The 20085-nt window shown below is 47.1% G+C and overlaps 2 protein-coding genes across 6 annotated transcripts in view; one reads left to right on the top strand and one right to left on the bottom strand.

Annotated features, from left to right (window-relative positions):
- Positions 1-19635, bottom strand: part of NMNAT1 (nicotinamide nucleotide adenylyltransferase 1) — a 229078-nt gene extending 209443 nt beyond the window's left edge. For 2 of the 4 annotated variants that reach the window (XM_078642273.1, XM_078642277.1), the window contains exon 1: positions 19527-19612. The gene's annotated coding sequence lies outside the window, so the exon portion shown is untranslated. Of the gene's footprint in view, positions 1-19526 lie in introns of all 4 variants that reach the window. The other 2 variants (XM_078642274.1, XM_078642276.1) reach the window with 2 other exon arrangements.
- Positions 19636-19766: 131 nt separating this feature from the next.
- The window catches only part of LZIC (leucine zipper and CTNNBIP1 domain containing), a 104373-nt gene continuing 104054 nt past the window's right edge, over positions 19767-20085 (top strand). Inside the window, exon 1 of one of the 2 annotated variants that reach the window (XM_078642280.1) lies at positions 19767-19846. The gene's annotated coding sequence lies outside the window, so the exon portion shown is untranslated. Of the gene's footprint in view, positions 20081-20085 lie in introns of both variants that reach the window. The other variant, XM_078642281.1, reaches the window with a different exon arrangement.

Genomic DNA, 20085 nt, shown 5'->3' on the forward strand with positions numbered 1-20085 from the left:
GTTACACATAGTCCTTTCTCCATTACTGCTCTTGATTAAGCTATTTACTTAGACGCCAAATTCACGGAGAGGTCGCTCACTCCAGCACGCTCGAATCGTTTTGCTGCCTCAACACACGGCCCAACTTGGTGAGTGAAGGGGAATACTTTTCTCTTCTCTTTTCTTTCTGTCATAATAGAGGTTTAGCTAACGTCCCTCGAGTGGATAGATTAATGGGAGTTTTCCTTGATACAGGCGCCGCACAAGATATTCCTTTGCCCACGCGAACACGCCATGTGCCCCGACGGGTAAGTTCCCGATCTGAGCATGCATTCACTTTAGGTTCTTTAACATAGTACCATGAAATTACAACAAGTCTTTTTCATATTTTATCAGCATTGTTCACCTTCTCCATCTATCCCCGCTAAGTGATCCATCGCGCAAACGGAGCCAGATCACCGCGTAAGAAGCATTCTTTTCCCCTTAAGTCTATTTAATTTCTTTAATACACCTCACACAACTGGAATCATTTTGGTCCACGACACATTAGGTTTGCTTAGTTCACTTTCATTCACACTATTTTATCTGGTGGTTTGGTATTCTTTACAGCACCGAGTTTCCCAACATTGTTAGATCACTAATCTACTCTTCCTGACCTAAATATTGTGAACCTTATGTACCACGCTGCATTCTCATTATAATTATGTCATATTATCATAAATTGTAGATTCCCCTGAAGAAGGGCATTATGTATTGCCCGAAATGCATTGGGATTTTTAAACATGAAAGATGATGCCATTCGCTTTGGATTTTGTGACACCTCAACAATTTCCACGAACATAAAATAAATAAGAATTCAAAGGACTATTGAAGAATTCTTCACCATTGTGTTAAATGTATTATTATAATACGGTTTAATTGTCATCGTTTGTAAAGATTTGAGAACCTAAGGCTGCAGGATTGGCATTTTGCAGACCACTTCCTGCAACAATGAGAAAGACTTGACCATGTAATTGCTGCACAGTCTGCTCTAAGGAGGTCAGAAGTTTGCATTTACTGTACCCAGTGCCCATCTCAGCCAGGCCCATGTTTTACAACTTGGTTTATGTGTACCACACAAAAGTGAAGTATTGGGAAATTGGCTGACGTGGCTGTCCTAGAATATACCTTTCAATGCTGCACAAGAGCCATGCCTTCCATAGGCCACTACTTCACTAGCAGCCTTTCAAATTGTTTCCTCTAGCTGAGACATTTTTTGTGTAGCTTATGTGTTGCTTTACAACTTTATCAGTTGTCAGAACGAGGTAGATGTTCTGTTTGCCATATGACAAGTGGATTACAGTCACTGCACTGCAAATAACGATGGACAGAACATAGCTCACGCTGTCACAGAGTACCGGAAGCAGCACAACCTAAAGCCTTAAGTAGTTTTTGAAGTGCTCTTTAGAGAACTTAGGACAGTCTTCCACAGCATGTTTACCTTAGTTTCAAAGGTAGATATGTGCACTCCGTTCAGGGAATCTAGGCCTTAACACATCCCTGAACTCCCCCCAACTCACATTCACAGATTGGAAGAAGTTGGATTTTGCATAGCGAGTGCTTTAAAGGTTCATGAAAGATATGTATTCTTCAGCTTTAGGTATCTGCCATGGAAGGAGTTAGTAGAGGTTCACTTGGCAAGTATACAAGATTAGTAAGGACTTTGAAGGAGACAGACATGAACAGGTAGGAAAAGCTTAGGCTAGGTGTGCTTTAAAAGGGATATCGCATAGGCAGAAGGCAGATAGTCCAGGTAGTACACATGCCGTCACTTCATCTTCACTAAAGGACTCAACCCTATCAGCGCTGAACACCCAAATACTCAATCACTCCCTCACTCTACTAAGTAGATGACTCCAAACAATACAGAGCGCAGAAACCAGGCTTCCCCTCAACCTCCCACTACACACACACCCTTCACTGGCTCCACAACCACAGCTCTCTTCCAACTCCTAGCATACGCAGTCAAAGCCTTACCCAACACTGGCCCAGCATACCTCAACAACTGCCACAGAATTCAGAAACCTTCCAGACTCCTCTGCCCAGCCTGACTCCTACTCACACACATCCAATGCAAACGCAGCACCAGAACAGGCAGTAGTGCTTTTTCCTACCTTTCTCCGAAAGCCTGGAACGATCTGCCCATACACATCTGCCCTGCCTAAATTCTTGCATTCCGAAAGGAGCTAGAGATTAGGCTCTTCAACAAGCCATGGATCTTCCCACGCTACTTCTGAGTTGGCGGCAAGATACACTCCCAGGTAAATGACATTACACATTACACAGAACCCTGCACCCAACACTACATGTATGGGTCACAATGGTGGCCTGCTTGCCATGTTCATCCCCAGTAGAACATGGTGATGCTCACTTCGCTGTATGACAAGTGCATTACAGTCACAGACCTGCACATAATGGTGAACGGGACAGATGCCACGTTGTCATGGAGTACCCTGCGTGCCAAAAGCTAACACCCTTTGTAGTTTAGAACATGCTCTTTAGGAAACTTGGGATTGTCTTCCTCTGCAGGTTTACCTTAGTTTCAAAGGTACATATGCTACCTCATTTTGAGGAATCTAGGCATTGATACATTCTTGGACAACCTCCAACTCACAAACTGGAAAGAGTCGGATTAAGCACGTTGAGTGTGCTAAAAGTGCATGAAAGATACGTTATCCTAATCCTCATGTGGCTCTAATGGGAGCCATTAGTAAAGATTTACCAAGCACGCTTTCAGTAATGCGGAGGACGTTGATGGAGGTAGATTTTTGACAGCTAGTAAAAACGAAGTCAATCTTTTTATTTCATTTGTGAAGGTTGTTGAAGCACCAATCGTCAACATGTTTGGCTATACATGTATGGGGGTTTGCTTCTGTTATGTATGCATGCAAGTTGATTGAGGACTGGGTGAGAGGTGTTTTGATTGGGGATTCCATCCTTTGGCATATGAATGTGATGAGCCCTTAAATGGAAGCAGTATATTGATGTGTTGGATTAGGCCTGTGCCTGGCGGCATGAAATGCTTGTTTGTGATGCCTGAAAAATGTGTAAAAGGCCCATAAAGTGGTTGGTACCTTGTTGTGGTTTTATGGCTCACCTTCAATTGTCTTGGTTTCAATATTCTGATACTATGATTAGTATTTATTCTGTGAAGCGTGCATTTCTGGAGGGGCCAAAACCAACGAGTGAAAGTGGTGGTTTAACAAAAGTTTAGTAAAAAAAACCTTAATTTTTTTTTAGAACTAAACACCCGGGGGTGTCCAGGGTGGTGCACCTTGCATTGATCCCATTCGCTTTCCCATAAGGCCCTGCAAACATAGGTAAGATCACTAATTTATTTATATTTTGTGTTGGAAATTTCTGCAATCTACTGCGAATCACAAATTGACAACCACACAGCATTCCCACATCTCTACATAAACAAGCATTTACAATGCAATGGCCTCTGCTTTTTTAAAGTTAGAGATATTGACATTGCAAATGGCATTTTTTTCATTTTTCGTTTTAAAAAAAACATAAATAGATGGTATTGTCATTTACAATGGCAATATGTGAGCATTAGAGAGTAGTAGAGAGTATTAGCAGACAGAGCCACACACATACAGAGCCACACACACAGAAAGCCACACACATACAGAGCCACACACAGGGAGACGCACACACACACACACAGAGCCCCACACACAGAGAGCCCCCCCACACACAGAGAGCCACACAGACAGAGAGCCACACACACACACAGAAAGCCACACACACACACACACAGAGCCACACACACACACACACACAGAGAGCCACACACACACACAGAGAGCCACACACACACACAGAGCCCAAAAAAACACACCCACAGAGAGCCACACACACACACACACACACAGAGAGCCACACACACAGAGAGCCACACACACACACATACAGAGAGCCACACACACACATACAGAGAGCCACACAGACAGACAGACAGACAGACAGACACACACACACACACACACTCTCTTAACAGACAATCTGTACCTGATATGGCCTTGCACATTTAAAGCAATGCCGATTACTGAAAGTATGATTCATAAAGGGGGTGGTGATGGACAGAGTATCTGAATTAAGCAGAACACTCCTACCCAGTCAAAAGATCAGGGCTTGATCCATCACCGTTTTTTAGCTCACTGCACCATCCCAGCTCAGAACCTGGCTACATGCAAATTAGTCTGACCCTGGCCCAGTGCATCATGGGAACAGGGCAGACCAAACTACCAAGCCAATTCTTTACTGGAAAGGAAACAAGCTTCCGGGGACCGGTTTCTGGCATTACAGCCGTCTTCGGCCCGGCTTGCTTGAATCCTGATGGTGCAGTGAGCAAGGGACTCACATCTGAGCATACCCTTCCACTCTTGTGGTGGCCAAAACGATTCATAAAGGGGGTGGTGATGGACAGAGTATCTGAATTAAGCAGAACACTCCTACCCAGTCAAAAGATCAGGGCTTGATCCATCACCGTTTTTTAGCTCACTGCACCATCCCAGCTCAGAACCTGGCTACATGCAAATTAGTCTGACCCTGGCCCAGTGCATCATGGGAACAGGGCAGACCAAACTTCAAGCCAATTCTTTACTGGAAAGGAAACAAGCTTCCGGGGACCGGTTTCTGGCATTACAGCCGTCTTCGGCCCGGCTTGCTTGAATCCTGATGGTGCAGTGAGCAAGGGACTCACATCTGAGCATACCCTTCCACTCTTGTGGTGGCCAAAACGATTCATAAAGGGGGTGGTGATGGACAGAGTATCTGAATTAAGCAGAACACTCCTACCCAGTCAAAAGATCCTGGCTTGATCCATCACCGTTTTTTAGCTCACTGCACCATCCCAGCTCAGAACCTGGCTGCATGCAAATTAGTCTGACCCTGGCCGAGTGCATCATGGGAACAGGGCAGACCAAACTACCAAGCCAATTCTTTACTGGAAAGGAAACAAGCTTCCGGGGACCGGTTTCTGGCATTACAGCCGTCTTCGGACCGGCTTGCTTGAATCCTGATGGTGCAGTGAGCAAAGGACTCACATCTGAGCATACCCTTCCACTCTTGTGGTGGCCAAAACGATTCATAAAGGGGGTGGTGATGGACAGAGTATCTGAATTAAGCAGAACTCTCCTACCCAGTCAAAAGATCAGGGCTTGATCCATCACCGTTTTTTAGCTCACTGCACCATCCCAGCTCAGAACCTGGCTACATGCAAATTAGTCTGACCCTGGCCTAGTGCATCATGGGAACAGGGCAGAGATTACTGAAAGTATGGCAGTGACATTATCAGGGCACCGGAATGTGCGTTTTCCTTCGCCTTGCACTAAATCCGTGTTGCGCCAACCCCTCCCGCCCATGCCAAGGGCAGGCTTTAATCTCTGTAAATTAAACACTCTTAAGTGTGGGAACATCGCTGCCAATGCCGCCTGCTGCGTGCCCTGATCTCCAGGAGGGGCGGGGGCGGCAGCCAGTCAGGGGTGTGATTCCCAGCCATTCCTCACAGAATCAAATCTTCCCGGAGCCGGGCCCCTCACACCGACGCTCCTGTTACATGGCACTACGGCAGGCTGTGGTGGGAGGCGGGAGGGGTCTGCAGGCACTGCTGATCATGAGTAAATGCCGGCGCTAGGGCAGGCTGTGGTGGGAGGCGGGAGGGGTCTGTAGGCACTGCCGATCATGAGTAAATACCGGCGCTAGGGCAGGCTGTGGTGGGAGGCGGGAGGGGTCTGCAGGCACTGCCGATCATGAGTAAATACCGGCGCGAGGGCAGGCTGTGGTGGGAGGCGGGAGGGGTCTGTAGCCACTGCCGATCATGAGTAAATACCGGCGCTAGGGCAAGCTGTGGTGGGAGGCGGGAGGGGTCTGCAGGCACTGCCGATCATGAGTAAATACCGGCGCTACGGCAGGCTGAGGCGTCTGCAGGCACTGCCGATCATGAGTAAATACCGGCACTAGGGCAGGCTGTGGTGGGAGGCGGGTGGGGTCTGCAGGCACTGCCGATCATGAGTAAATACCGGCGCTAGGGCAGGCTGTGGTGGGAGGCGGGAGGGGTCTGCAAGCACTACCGATCATGAGTAAATACCGGCGCTTGGCAGGCTGAGGCGGGAGGGGTCTGCAGGCACTGCCGATTTATTACCGGCACTAGGGCTGGCTGTGGTGGGAGGCGGGTGGGGTCTGCAGGCACTGCCGATCATGAGTAAATACCGGCGCTAGGGCAGGCTGTGGTGGGAGGCGGGAGGGGTCTGCAGGCACTGCCAATCATGAGTACATACCGGCGCTAGGGCAGGCTGTGGTGGGAGGCGGGAGGGGTCTGCAGGCACTGACGATCATAAATAAATACCGGCGCTAGGGCAGGCTGTGGTGGGAGGCGGGTGGGGTCTGCAGGCACTGCCAATCATGAGTAAATAACGGCGCTAGGGCAGGCTGAGGTGGGAGGGGTCTGCAGGCACTGCCGATCATGAGTAAATACCGGCGCTAGGGCAAGCTGTGGTGGGAGGCGGAGGGGTCTGCAGGCACTGCCGATCATGAGTAAATACCGGCGCTACGGCAGGCTGAGGCAGGAGGGGTCTGCAGGCACTGCCGATCATGAGTAAATACCGGCACTAGGGCAGGCTGTGGTAGGAGGCGGGTGGGGTCTGCAGGCACTGCCGATCATGAGTAAATACCGGGGCTAGGGCAGGCTGTGGTGGGAGGCGGGAGGGGTCTGCAGGCACTGCCGATCATGAGTAAATACCGGCGCTAGGGCAGGCTGCGGTGGGAGGCGGGTGGGGTCTGCAGGCACTGCCAATCATGAGTAAATACCGGCGCTAGGGCAGGCTGCGGTGGGAGGCGGGTGGGGTCTGCAAGCACTGCCGATCATGAGTAAATACCGGCGCTTGGCAGGCTGAGGCGGGAGTGGTCTGCAGGCACTGCCGATCATGAGTAAATACCGGCACTAGGGCAGGTTGTGGTGGGAGGCGGGTGGGGTCTGCAGGCACTGCCGATCATGAGTAAATACCGGCGCTAGGGCAGGCTGTGGTGGGAGGCGGGAGGGGTCTGCAGGCACTGCCGATCATGAGCACCTACCGGCGCTAGGGCAGGCTGTGGTGGGAGGCGGGAGGGGTCTGCAGGCACTGCCGATCATGAGTAAATACCGGCGCTAGGGCAGGCTGTGGTGGGAGGCGGGTGGGGTCTGCAGGCACTGCCAACCATGAGTAAATACCAGCGCTAGGGCAGGCTGCGGTGGGAGGCGGGAGGGGTCTGCAGGCACTGTCGATCATGAGTAAATACCGGCACTAGGGCAGGCTGTGGTGGGAGGCGGGTGGGGTCTGCAGGCACTGCCGATCATAAGTAAATACCTGCACTACGGCAGGCTGTGGTGGGAGGCCGGTGGGGTCTGCAAGCACTGCCGATCATGAGTAAATACCGGCGCTTGGCCAGGCTGCAGCGCCGCGCAGCACCCGGTACAAAGCTCCGAGCCATTCCGCTGCGCCCCTGCACAGAACAGCCCTGGGCTTCTAAGTGCGCGAAAATGGCTGACAGTCAAGCAGCGGCCCCAGCTCGACCTGGGCACCAGCCTGCCGCACAGAATACGTTGCGACGCCCCCCCACGGTGCAGGCACAGCAGCAAGGCTGCTGTACGGAAGACCCGACGTCTGCAACCTCTTCACAGCAGAGCTCCAACTACTGGCCATTATGGCGTCACCGGGGCGTGCGGGCCAATCAGGGTGGTGCTGGCCCGGGTATTAAGGGAAAGTTAGGGCACCGCCAGGCACCCTCCTTTTTACTGTCACTGACATTTCAACTGGGTGGCGGATTCGGGGGTGGAAAGTGGAGATCAAACCTGCCAGTTAAAGGCGATCGACAAATGAAAAGTGTTGGAGTCAGCAGAGCGTGCTCCCTCGCCGTGTCCGCGCCGCAGGTAACCTTTCAGAGCGCGATGTTTTTCGTATTCTTGTAAGGAAGAGATGCGATTGTCACCTGGCGAGCCGAGAGTTTACTTTGTTGTTTGTTGTGTCTGTTAAAGTCTGTGCTCTTCGGAAGATAGCTCTTGCGTTGCTTTTTACAGGTGAATGTTCTCCCCAGGCTGCATATTTGCAATTCGTACCCCACCAATTTACTTAAACACAAAGCAAGTGCTGCCTTGGAAGGAATGTGTTGCACAAACCGGTTTAGGTAACAAAAGACGCCCTTGCCCCAAATGACCGCTTGTCTGCTTTGCCAAATCCCAGTTTTCTTAAGAGGAAGGGATCATTTACCTCTGGGAACTGCTTTTGTGCTGATTTCACCCACCTACTAGTATCGAGAGCTGCGGCGTTAAGGCGCTACTGCATAGCTAGAAGTTTAGTTAACAGCATCACTTGTTTTCGGTAACTGAGTCGGTCTATCCAGGAAGCCTGTCGGTAAGTGCCGAAATGAAAGCGCACTTCCGCCGTGCATCTTTATGTATGTGTGCTAGAATGTACAAACCTGGGTCGTAAATCTCTTGTTTTTGTTATTTCAAGTCCCAGCTCCGCGTGCATTCTGTGTGCGCGCAGGACCGAGCTGTGAGGGCTCACCGACATTCCCGGACCCTCCCCCTCATTAGAGGCGTTTATGGGAGATTGTGTGTATCCAGCTGTCAGGCCGAGGGAAAGCCGTGACATAATTACCTCGGACCAGACAGTCCTGTGAGCCGGAGAGTGCCGGCAGATTACACCAAGAGCAATAAAGCGCATCCCCGCTAATGCCTCTGTTACCGGCCTCGTCACCTGCACGGCTCCCGACCAGGAGACTGGCAGTGCCCACATGCGGAGAGCTGGGCAGGTAAATTCCAAAGTGTGGAACATCCCTTCCTTTCTCCACCGGAACCGGTCACAGGTGTGGGGTTTAGGCAATATACAAGGGGCTTGTCTAAGATGGGGTTTCAAATGACTGGGACGGTGGACTGCGTCTCCGTAGAAGGCTTTAAGCACCTGCCTAGCGCTTCGTGGACTTGGCCCCTTACCACTGTGTCCATGATTTGGGAAATGACCGGATAGTGACATGGGGGGACACCAAACAGAGCCGGCGGCACTCACCTGAGGACGCCGCTACCGCTCTTCTACTGCCACTACACTTCCCGACCTCCTGCACGGAGCACTGAGTCACCCCTGTTGTGGCCTACCGGGACTACATTTCCCGACACCACTTGCGGCTAGGACGCCGCCGACGCTGTTCCTGCGCCCGCCGGCTTGTAAAATCACCGGGGAGCTCCGGGGGACACCAAACAGAGCCGGGGACACTCACCTGAGGACGCCGCTCCCGCTCTTCTGCTGCCACTACACTTCCCGACCTCCTGCACGAAGCACCGAGTCACCCGTGTTGTGGCCGCCTACCGGGACTACATTTCCCGACACCACTTGCGGCTACGAAGCCGCCGACGCTGTTCCTGCGCCCGCCGGTGCATAAAATCACCGGGGAGCTCCGGGGGACACCAAACAGAGCCGGGGGCACTCACCTGAGGACGCCGCTCCCGCTCTTCTGCTGCCACTACACTTCCCGACCTCCTGCACGGAGCACCGAATCACCCGTGTTGTGGTCGCCTACCGGGACTACATTTCCCGACACCACTTGCGGCTAGGACGCCGCCAACGCTGTTCCTGCGCCCGCCGGCGCATAAACTCACCGGGGAGCCCCCGCGTCGCGGGATGCACGCGGGCAGCGCCGGGAGAAGCCCGGGACAAGGGCGGGACCGTCTGTGGCCGCCAGGGGCCAGAAGAGGCCATGCCGGGCCACCCCCCCTAACCCTATCAATGGGTAATCGCAAACAACCGAGTAATGATGTCCAGGAGGGTAAAAAGGCAAAAGTGCCAAGACAGTCAGAATCTATTATATCATACTTAACGTCTGCAATGGGTGTTTTAAGCAAAGAAATTGCGAATGCCGAGAAGGAACTGGGCTTGGATACCGCTGTAACTGTTCTTGAAGACACTAATATTACCCCTATTTCCGTGCCGATTGTACCTTTAGAACTTGAGGTGATTATAACAATTCCAAAGGGCGTGGCTAAACCCAGTAGTGGAATAATGGAAACTGAATCTGTGGAGGAAATTCATGTGGCTGAGGGTGAGCCCCCAGGATCCACGGAATACCGGAGACTGGGGAAACGCAAAAACACTAAGAAATGCACGAAACGCCCAAAACATGTATCTGGGCTGCAAGGAAGTGATTTTAATATCCCCAAAAACGTGGGTGACCTGGGGGAAAAAATGTTTACATCTCGCCTGGAACCAGTATTGGTGGGTATAGCCAAGGACATTATAGATACCCTTAATAGTTGTGTTGCAGGATTGTTAAAAAAATGTAATCAATTTGATTTATTTATCAAAGAGTATAGAGGTCTGCAAGCTCAGGATATTCAGGCGCAGAAAGTTTGTAGTACTACCCAAGGGGAAAATAAGGGGCAAAAGGGTCATCTAAGATCAACCCTGTTTCAGGTCCCCCCTTGTACTGTAGCGAGAAATAGTGACAGGGGTGTGACTGATAACTCCTTTTTTCAATCTGGTGGAAGCTCTAATATAGCCAGCATGAAGGGATCAGGTCCTAGAGACATCATAAGAAAAAAAACAACTGGCATATACATGGGTATCCCCACTAGACAGGAGAAACCAGACTGTAGTCATTTGGATTTGCCTCCTGATGCTGCTCCCTTAGTTGCAGTATTTACAGGGGTTCCCCCGGTAGGTGAAAATGTGACTGAATCCACTCATGATCGCCAAACACAGTCCAAAACGTGGTGCGTGCAATACAGCAGTGGGGGCATTGACATAGCACCCAATATTATTATGGCCAGAAGAGTGGGATGGATAGGTTATCAACCTAAAAATATTGCAGGAGACTGCGTGGTTGTCAATTTTAACAGACCCAGCGTAGCTGACAGATTGTTTTGGGATGCTTCTGAGATAGTTTCTCCTGGCACTAGACCAGTACCACTGGGTTTTTTCTACCCTCCAGCAATCGGGCAACTAAGGGGGTCCGTGGTAGGCCTTTACTAGTTCCCACCGAGAAGAGGTATCTATTGGCACCTCGGGGTCTTCCTAATGGTCTGACTGTTAACTCACAATTTAAACCAGGAGGGGTTTCGCCACGCACTGTAGAAACTGCCTCAACAGTATCATCCCACATGCATAACCCCAGAAATCCATGTAGTATAGATATATCTCTACATAATCATTTTGCTCCTTTGTCAGAATTGGAGGAAAATGATTGACTACAGGATAGTGTTTCGCATTTACTAGATTGTCTCTCCTCATCAAATCAAGTAACAACATGTAAAATGATGAGTTGGAACATTGCAGGAATTAGGGCTAAAATGAAGGATATTATATGGGTGGATTATCTAAAAGAATTTGATTTTATTGCCCTGCAGGAAACGTGGGACTCTGCTGAGTACTGCAGTTTTGACGGTTTTATAAGTTTTGTTGTGCCTGCAACTCCAGGGACGGTCGGCAGAGCAAAAGGAGGGTTAATTTTCCTCCTCTCATTAAGATTGAAAGGCTCACTAACAATGCTGGAGACAGGTTCAAGTAATTTTTTAATTGTTGAATGGTTAATGCCAAATGTGGCTAAGATCCTATTGATTAACTTTTATAATGCAAAGGAGAGTGTGTCTTTCAGTCAACACTTAGTCTCCTTAGATTGTTTTCTGTCGGAATATAAATTAAAACACAATTCGGTATTTGATATTATTTTCATGGGAGATTTTAATACTCACTTATGTAGTCAGGATTGTCAAATTGAGGATCACTTGGGACCGCCAGGGGCTGTGGTTCCCCATTTTTAACATAATAGACGTGTCCATGTTGTGTTTTAGGCTCTTTCCTGTTGCAGCAGCTAGGCCCACCTACACAAGTGAGGTACTAATTCAGGAAGCTTAGGGGAAGGCTGGGTGATAAAATTTGTGTCTCCCAGCAGAATTCCAAACTTTCTGTCACAGAAATGTGAGGGAAATGTGTGTTTTAGCCAAAGTCTGAGGTTTGCAAGGCCTTATGCTTTAAATTACCTGGTGAGAGCCACGCAAGTCACACCACCCTGGACTCTGCTGAGTGTCTAGTTTAGTTAAAAAAGGGGTGCTTTTTAGGTACTAAAAAAAAGGGGGCGCGTCCATTAAATGATTTTGTCCCTCTCCTGTTGCGGGAGCTAAACCCACCCACACAAATGAGGTATCATTTTTATTGGGAGACTTGGGGAAACGTTGAATGGCAGAGAATTTGTGGCTTCCTGCAGATTCCAGATTTTCCCATCACAGAAACGTGAGGAAAATGTGCATTTTTAGCCAAAGTGAGAGATTTGCATGTACTACTGGGTATAATTACCTGGTGAGAACCCCAAAAGTCATGACACCCTGGACTCTCCTGGGTGTCTAGTTTTAAGAAATGTCTGGTTTTGGTAGGTTTTCCTGTGTGGCAGCTGAGCAAGAGACCAAAATCCGCAACTACCCTAGTTGTAAAAAATAAGCATAAAATTCGCTGGGCAAAATATGATGCCTCCTGATCATGTTTTAGGGTTTACTGTATCGCAGGTTCTTAGCACAGCCACACAAGTCGGGTACGAATTGATAAGGAAATGTGTGGCACTATAGAATAGTAGAACACTTGTTATTCCCAATAGACTTTCTTTGCACCTGTGCCTACCAAATTAAAGGCAGAGCATAAAAAAGAGGATATTTTTGCAAAATGCCCTCTGAATCACATGCAAATATGGGTATCCAGAAATTCTGAGATGCACAAGTAACCACTGCTTCTCAGCTCAGCATCTTTCACTCTTTATATCTTCCTAAATGATTTGCTCTATACTCGGTACACAATAAACAACCATTGTAAAGTGTAGCTAAGCAGTTAGCTCCTGGTTCCTCTGGAACTTGGCAAACTTAGAAACCTGATCTGTCCCCACGACCAGAAGTGTCTAGCGGATGTACCAGTGTACTGCTTTTGGAAGTCGGCCACTGAGTCGACAAGTTACAAAGGGAAATATTGTCACAAATGTCATTTTTTTCCTACCCATTTTTCCTACTTTTTTATTTCAACAGTTCTTTCTTTGGAAAACTTTTAAGGAAGCTCCTGACCCCTTACTGAATTCAGAATTGTGGCTACTCCTCATCCATGGGTTTCTCATTGGTTCTCGAATTGTAGTCTGAAAACCACCACAATTGCGCATCTCCATTATGCCAGCTTGTAGTTACAATATCATGCATGGTTCCATCAATGTGTTTTATAAGTCTGTTCTGAATTCTGCTTAAAAGGATAGTAAATTTAATGTCCAAAAAAAACATAAACTGATATTCGTATTAAATTCATATATAAATAAATTTCACCCAGATCACCAATACATCATCGATTAGCATTCACATCTGGGTTTCGAACCCCAGTTAGAGCACCTCCAAAGTCTTGTAACTCAACAGTGTGCCACCTTGTAATTAAGATATTGTGTCTGATTAAATAACTGGAATGATTCTACTTCAAAATAAGATTCTACAAGTGTGTTTTTTATGTGTTTGTTTTCATGAATCTGTTACAATTGATGAATGTTTGAATAGTAATGTTGTGACCATCAGTAAATTCTTTACACTTGTTTAGTAAGTATTTTGAACATGAGACTCTTCTAAAGGTTTTTTTAATGTGGCAATTGCTCCTGTTGAAAATATGAAGCAGACAAGTGTGAAGAAGAAGAAGAACTTGGCTTTTAGTTACCATCCTGAATCAGCTGGCTAAAAGGAGCCTTTACATCAAACATTGGAACAGGACTTGAGATGTTATGTTACAAATTATTTTTCATGACATTTTCTGATGGTTCAATCATCAGTAAGAAATATGCAGATCATAGATTCAGAGAAGCACCACGTTATAGGATGAGGGATAATGTGATTGTCCATTGCACATTTGCATTTGAAGGGACTTAGGCAGTCTAAGCCTAGAAGTATAGATCTTTACATCATCGAAAAGTTATTAATCCTGGTGCCCTTTGTTTTTCTTTACCACGTACATTAAAGATTCATCTTGTATTTCATGTTTCTTTATTAACATATGAAAGTTCTCGCTTCCAACCACAACAGGATCTATTATCCGGCGAGGTTATCTTGGGAGTTCATGACATTGTGGACTCACGCCTTCATGGCAACATAGTGTACTATTAAAAAGACTACAGTGCTGAAGGACGCACATGTTGGTTTTTGAAGGAAAAATTATTGTTTGGTTGCAATGTTCAGTTTATTTTTTGTCCTCTGTGTCTCTGTGCGCTGCAGCCAAGGCTATATGCACCAAGCATGTGAGCGCAGCATGCAAACATATAAATCTGTGGCAGTTACCACTCAAAACTTTTGTTTACACGGAGAATGAAAAGTAGTGCATGTCACACATATTGCGCTATTTAACGGGGGTCTTTAAACAGATTGGAATGTGGATACAGGTCATCATGACATGAACTGTTTACTCTAGTTGGCCCTACACCCCATGTTTAGAAAAGGACAGGACTCGGACGGTAGCACCACTATAAGATTTTACTGAATATTCTTGATTGGAGTACTGCTCATTTGGTGGGGGCATGCTGGAAGACTATACAATAATATATATATATAGACATTCAGCATGTTGACAATGACATACCACAGTTACATACTGATGTACGACCTAAAGATTAATGTCCCTAAGAAGCAGTGTGTGAACTGTGCATATCCATGCCGAATATAAACTGTGCGAAAGGGTGTCTCAGACAAATTCAGTGCAGTCACTAGCTGTGTGACTGTGGCGGTTCAGAAGGAGGGACACGGATACCAGAGCGGGGTAAATAGGGTTTTATTTTGATAAATGTCTTTTTCTTCCTTTGGGTTCTTCTTTCTCTAGCTAGTGCTGCAGGGTCCACCACGGCGGTTGTGGCACGGGATCTTCATGGATTCGTACTTCTCAGTCTATCCTCTGCGCTGGCCCCTTCTTCTTTCCTCGTCGTGTCCCAGCGCCACATGCAGAGGAAAAATAGAGGCTCTTAGTACGGTGTTCTGGCTTTCAAGTGTTCCCAGGGGGAATCAGGGAAGTGAGGACACCGGTGCACGTGTATTTACAAAACGTAATTGTGCCTACAGGTGAAGGGGTTGAAGTGAGGACAGGAGGTAGGGGGGGTTAGGTAAGGTAACGGGAGGTAGGTTGAGCACGCTATGTACACTAATTACACTGTGTCGCCACGCCTCCCCAGCCAGCCCGACATACACTGACGCACCTGGTTGAGCCACACTCCTCCGTGAGTGTGGCTGGGCGCTGCGCGGTGATGTTGGCCTCCAGTCACAGCGTCTCCCGTCTTCCGCTCCTCCGCCAAGTCTGTTCTCCTTCCCGCTCCGTTCTTCACGCTCGCCACTCGCTCTCCTCTCTTCGAAGTGCCGGAACACCACTCTCCTTCCTCTTCCTGCTCTTTGACCAATCCTGGTGGCAACACGTCACAGGGGGGCGTGTCTCTTTCCTCGAAGCCGTCCGCTCTGCACAGAAGCGTGTCACAGGGGGTTGTGCTTTCTCCTTCGAAATTGTCTCCGTTAAAGGTACACTCGTCATTTCTCATTGGTTGCTGGGTCCACCATGCTTCGGACTCAGTTTCCCAAGCGTCCTGAAGCGGTGAAAGAGAGGAGGTGGAAGGAACGTCAGTTGTCCACCAGTCCTGTAACGTCGAAATCGTATCCCGTCCCGCCACCCTGTTACAGTGACATATTTGCTTCACTTGCCACCATATGCGTGGAAGGGTATACTCAGATGTGAGTCCCTTGCTCATTGCACCATCAGGATTCAAGCAAGCCGGGCCGACGACGCCTGAAATGGCAGAAACCGGTCCCCGGAAGCTTGTTTCCTTCCCAGTATAAGAATTGGCTTGGTAGTTTGGTTTGCCCTGTTCCCATCATGCACTGGGACAGGAACAGACTCATTTGCATATAGCCAAGTTCTGAGCTGGGATGGTGCAGTGAGCTAAAAAACGGTGATGTATCAAGCCCTGATCTTTGGACTGGGTAAGAGTGGTCTGCTTAATTCAGGCACTCTGTTCATCACCACGCCCTTTTCTGAATCATTTTGTCCACCATATGCGTGGAAGGGTATACTCAGATGTGAGTCCCTTGCTCATGGCACCATCAGGATTCAAGCAAGCAGGGCCGACAACGCCTGAAATGGCAGAAACCGGTCCCCGGAAGCTTGTTTCCTTCCCAGTATAAGAATTGGCTTGGTAGTTTGGTTTGCCCCGTTCCCATCATGCACTGGGACAGGAACAGACTAATTTGCATATAGCCAAGTTCTGAGCTGGGATGGTGCAGTGAGCTAAAAAACGGTGATGGATCAAGCCCTGATCTTTGGACTGGGTAAGAGTGGTCTGCTTAATTCAGGCACTCTGTTCATCACCACCCCCTTTTCTGAATCATTTTGTCCACCATATGCGTGGAAGGGTATACTCAGATGTGAGTCCCTTGCTCATTGCACCATCAGGATTCAAGCAAGCCGGGCCGACGACGCCTGAAATGGCAGAAACCGGTCCCCGGAAGCTTGTTTCCTTCCCAGTATAAGAATTGGCTTGGTAGTTTGGTTTGCCCTGTTCCCATCATGCACTGGGACAGGAACAGACTAATTTGCATATAGCCAAGTTCTGAGCTGGGATGGTGCAGTGAGCTAAAAAACGGTGATGGATCAAGCCCTGATCTTTGGACTGGGTAAGAGTGGTCTGCTTAATTCAGGCACTCTGTTCATCACCACCCCCTTTTTGAACCCTGTTACAGTGACATATTTGCTTCACTTGCCAGACCTTGCCGTTCTTCCAGTGCTGATAAACTCTGTCAAGGTAAACCTTGCTATTTAAGAGGTAGGACTTTGTCCTCATCAGCATTTCCAAGTAATTCTCTTCCAGTCTAGCACTCGATTTAGAATTGATAGATATCAGAAGGCCCAATCTTTGTTCCCAGATTGCACTTGATGCTTCAGATGTTGCACAGACAGCTACAAGTCGAGAGGCCACATTATACTGAAGAGCATTATGTAGAGTGAAGTTCACCATATCGTGAAAGGTTGCAAACAAAACACCTTTTGCATGTTGTGCCACAAAAATACTTATATTCTCTGTGCAACATCGCCAGGTGTTTCACAACCTCCCAGGACCAAGATATTCTTCTACTTTTCCACAAGTCTCTGTACATTCTCAGTCCCGAAATCAAATTTTGTTTGTATTACTATCGCATGGAATTTAAAGCATGTCCACTCCTTCAGTTCATTCACAGGGAACCATTTTGGTATATGCCTAAAAGAGGTAAACCAAAAGGAAAAATAGGCCCACTGTCAAACTCTGTATTCCCAGTACAAAGTGAGTAGATCTCTTACTGTGCTGCCCCAAAAGACCGTGTTGCCCAAGTACTGTCCCTTAATTTGGCCAATCTTGGCTCTGGCTTGTTGTACAGCTTCAAAAGTGGGCAATGACCCTTTTTCAAAACAGCGTGAACAAAGCTGACCGTTCAGCTAGTGTCATTAAGTGATGCAAGGAAAATATGGTAGTTTTCATCAGAACGCTGTTTGTGGCAATATTTAGCAACTGGATCATTTTCCTCAATTTTCTCTTGCTCAAAGTACTTGAGTACACCCTAATAATTATGCACTAATGCACTTAATGCAAAATGCCTAGAAAGTCACTGCACCTCATTAAGTGGTTGAAACGATACCACTTTGGATTCAGTTACTGATGCAATTTCATTCATCTTGAACTTCCTTGCAGGAGAACAGTGTACACTGTCCTCAACAATGTCTCCATTTCGATGAGCATCACCACCTTCTTCCATGCATCATCAATTCCCAATTTTTTTCTGTAGGCAACACAATTCGGCTCAACTAGATGCAGAAGTTCTTGTTTGAAGTGAGCAGCAACACCATTGTTTTAGCCCAGGATCAAGGATGCACCATCCGACGTAAACATGAACATTTCCAAAATGCCCAGTTCACTGAAAGGGAGTCATTTAGGGTGTATTTACAAATGTTTACTTTATTTAAAAACAAAAAGTACAATGGGCTGGGGAAACCCTTTAACAACGTGCACGGTCTATGCCTCTAACTTTTTAAAGGAGAGGGCCAAAAGAGGAGGCTTGAACTCCTTTGCAGATTGCTGCATAATAAAGGTTTAAGATAAGTTAGATAGCCTGGGGCAAGGTCACCTGGCTTTTGACCTGTGCATTACTTAGGGCGCTTATGGTGCACGCCTCCAACGATCTGTAGGTGAGGGAAGGAAGCTTGCAATATGATTGGTTCATGGGTGATCCGGCTTTAAACATGTTAACTGAGTTGGCGACAGGTAACAATGCAGTAGTAGAACAACTAAGAGACTCCCTCATGACCTATAAATACTTTTATCACAGGGAATACCTCTTAACCACAGGTATACACAAAACATATCTTCACTTTTTTGGGGGATTTACTCATTTATTTCATTTTTTTTTAAAACTTTTTTTCATTTCTTTCATATTTTTTTTCTAAGTACAAAAATTATTAAATATGCATTGCTCAAAAAACTCATTGAAGATATTATATCAACACATTTGGACCATCAGTATATATCCAGAACATGAATTACACAAATTCATATATTCTAAAAACAAATTCAATTCTACTAAACCAGGTAGAGTGCCACAACCACACATACTCACACATACATTCTAAACATACAACCCGTCAAAAGCAGACACTAATCATCTTGTCGCATTGTATCTGTTGTCCAGTATGTGACCGTAGTCATTTGATCTAAATATGGAGAAAATGGCCAACGCGTTTCGGTGGAAGAACAGCAATGGAGACCACCTTCATCAGGACTAGCCAGAAACAATTCAATATGGGATCTCTAAACCTGGATTTTGAGTCTGAAAAGATATGTGTAATTCATGTTCTGGATATATACTAATGGTCCAAATGTGTTGATATAATATCTTCAATGAGTTTTTTGAGCAATACATATTTAATAATTTGTGTACTTAGAAAAAAGATATGAAAGAAAAGAAGTTTTAAAAAAAAATGAAATAAATGAGTAAATCCCAAAAAAAAGGGAAGATATGTTTTGTGTATGCCTTGTGGTTAAGAGGTATTCCCTGTGATAAAACTGAAAAATGTGGGCGGAGCTTAAAGTACCTACCTCAATACAGCATGCCTCGCAAAGCAGCGCATGCGCTGGACATGGCTCGACCTAAAAATGTCATGACTCTGAGAGATAGACTGACATAGTCCTTCTTCCCTGTCATTGGGTGCTGCCAATGTAGTTCTTCTGTCCCTATACTTGGGGACGGCATTTTAGACCAACGTTTATATCTGCTCCTATTCGGATTGTTGGGTTTGAAAAGTCCTACTTTACAAAAGACCAACATTCCCTGCCACTGCTTACATCTCACGTCATTCCTCTGACCTTACACATCTCTGGTCAAAACGTACATCTCCTATCGTTGACCATCTTCACAATAATTCGGTACTTCAATCATATACCGACTTACACTATGAAGATCAGGAACTTACAGTTACTGGCGCAAGCGAAATCCCGACAAACGTTGGAGGGCGGACAGTCAGACTTGCACGTGCGCGTTCGGCAGTTTTACCAGCAATAAACAAGCATGACCTGCTGTAAAAATACGACGAAAAAATAACAACATTCTAAAAGGACGGCTAGTGGTTAGATACCCAAATTAGCCAATTCCGAACTGGACACGGAGAAGATTGTAGTCCGTTCTTTATGTCTACCTCGGTGATTCCTCCTTTGTTTCGCTTCGGGCGGAAGTTTTTGGACGTCTACCGGAAGTAATCCGATGTTTTGTTGACCCCCTCGTACTCAACAGCAGGTAGGAGGAGCATGTTTTTTGTAGGGGCATGTTAAGAAATTGATACCTGAGAGGTGACGAGTGTTTAAGTATATTCAAGCTCCTTGACAATGTGATGATCCTCCCAAAATATGCGAGATGGTACCAGCCCTACTCTACGAGTTTGTCCCAAGAATTGGACTCATTGAAAGAATATCGTTGCTCCCTTAAAGCCAATTCAATGTTTCAGAATTCCAGCCTCAGTTATCTTGGAAGGTACC

Source organism: Lissotriton helveticus, chromosome 5_1 (genome assembly GCF_964261635.1).
Source record: "Lissotriton helveticus chromosome 5_1, aLisHel1.1, whole genome shotgun sequence".
In the NCBI taxonomy this organism is placed as follows: domain Eukaryota; kingdom Metazoa; phylum Chordata; class Amphibia; order Caudata; family Salamandridae; genus Lissotriton; species Lissotriton helveticus.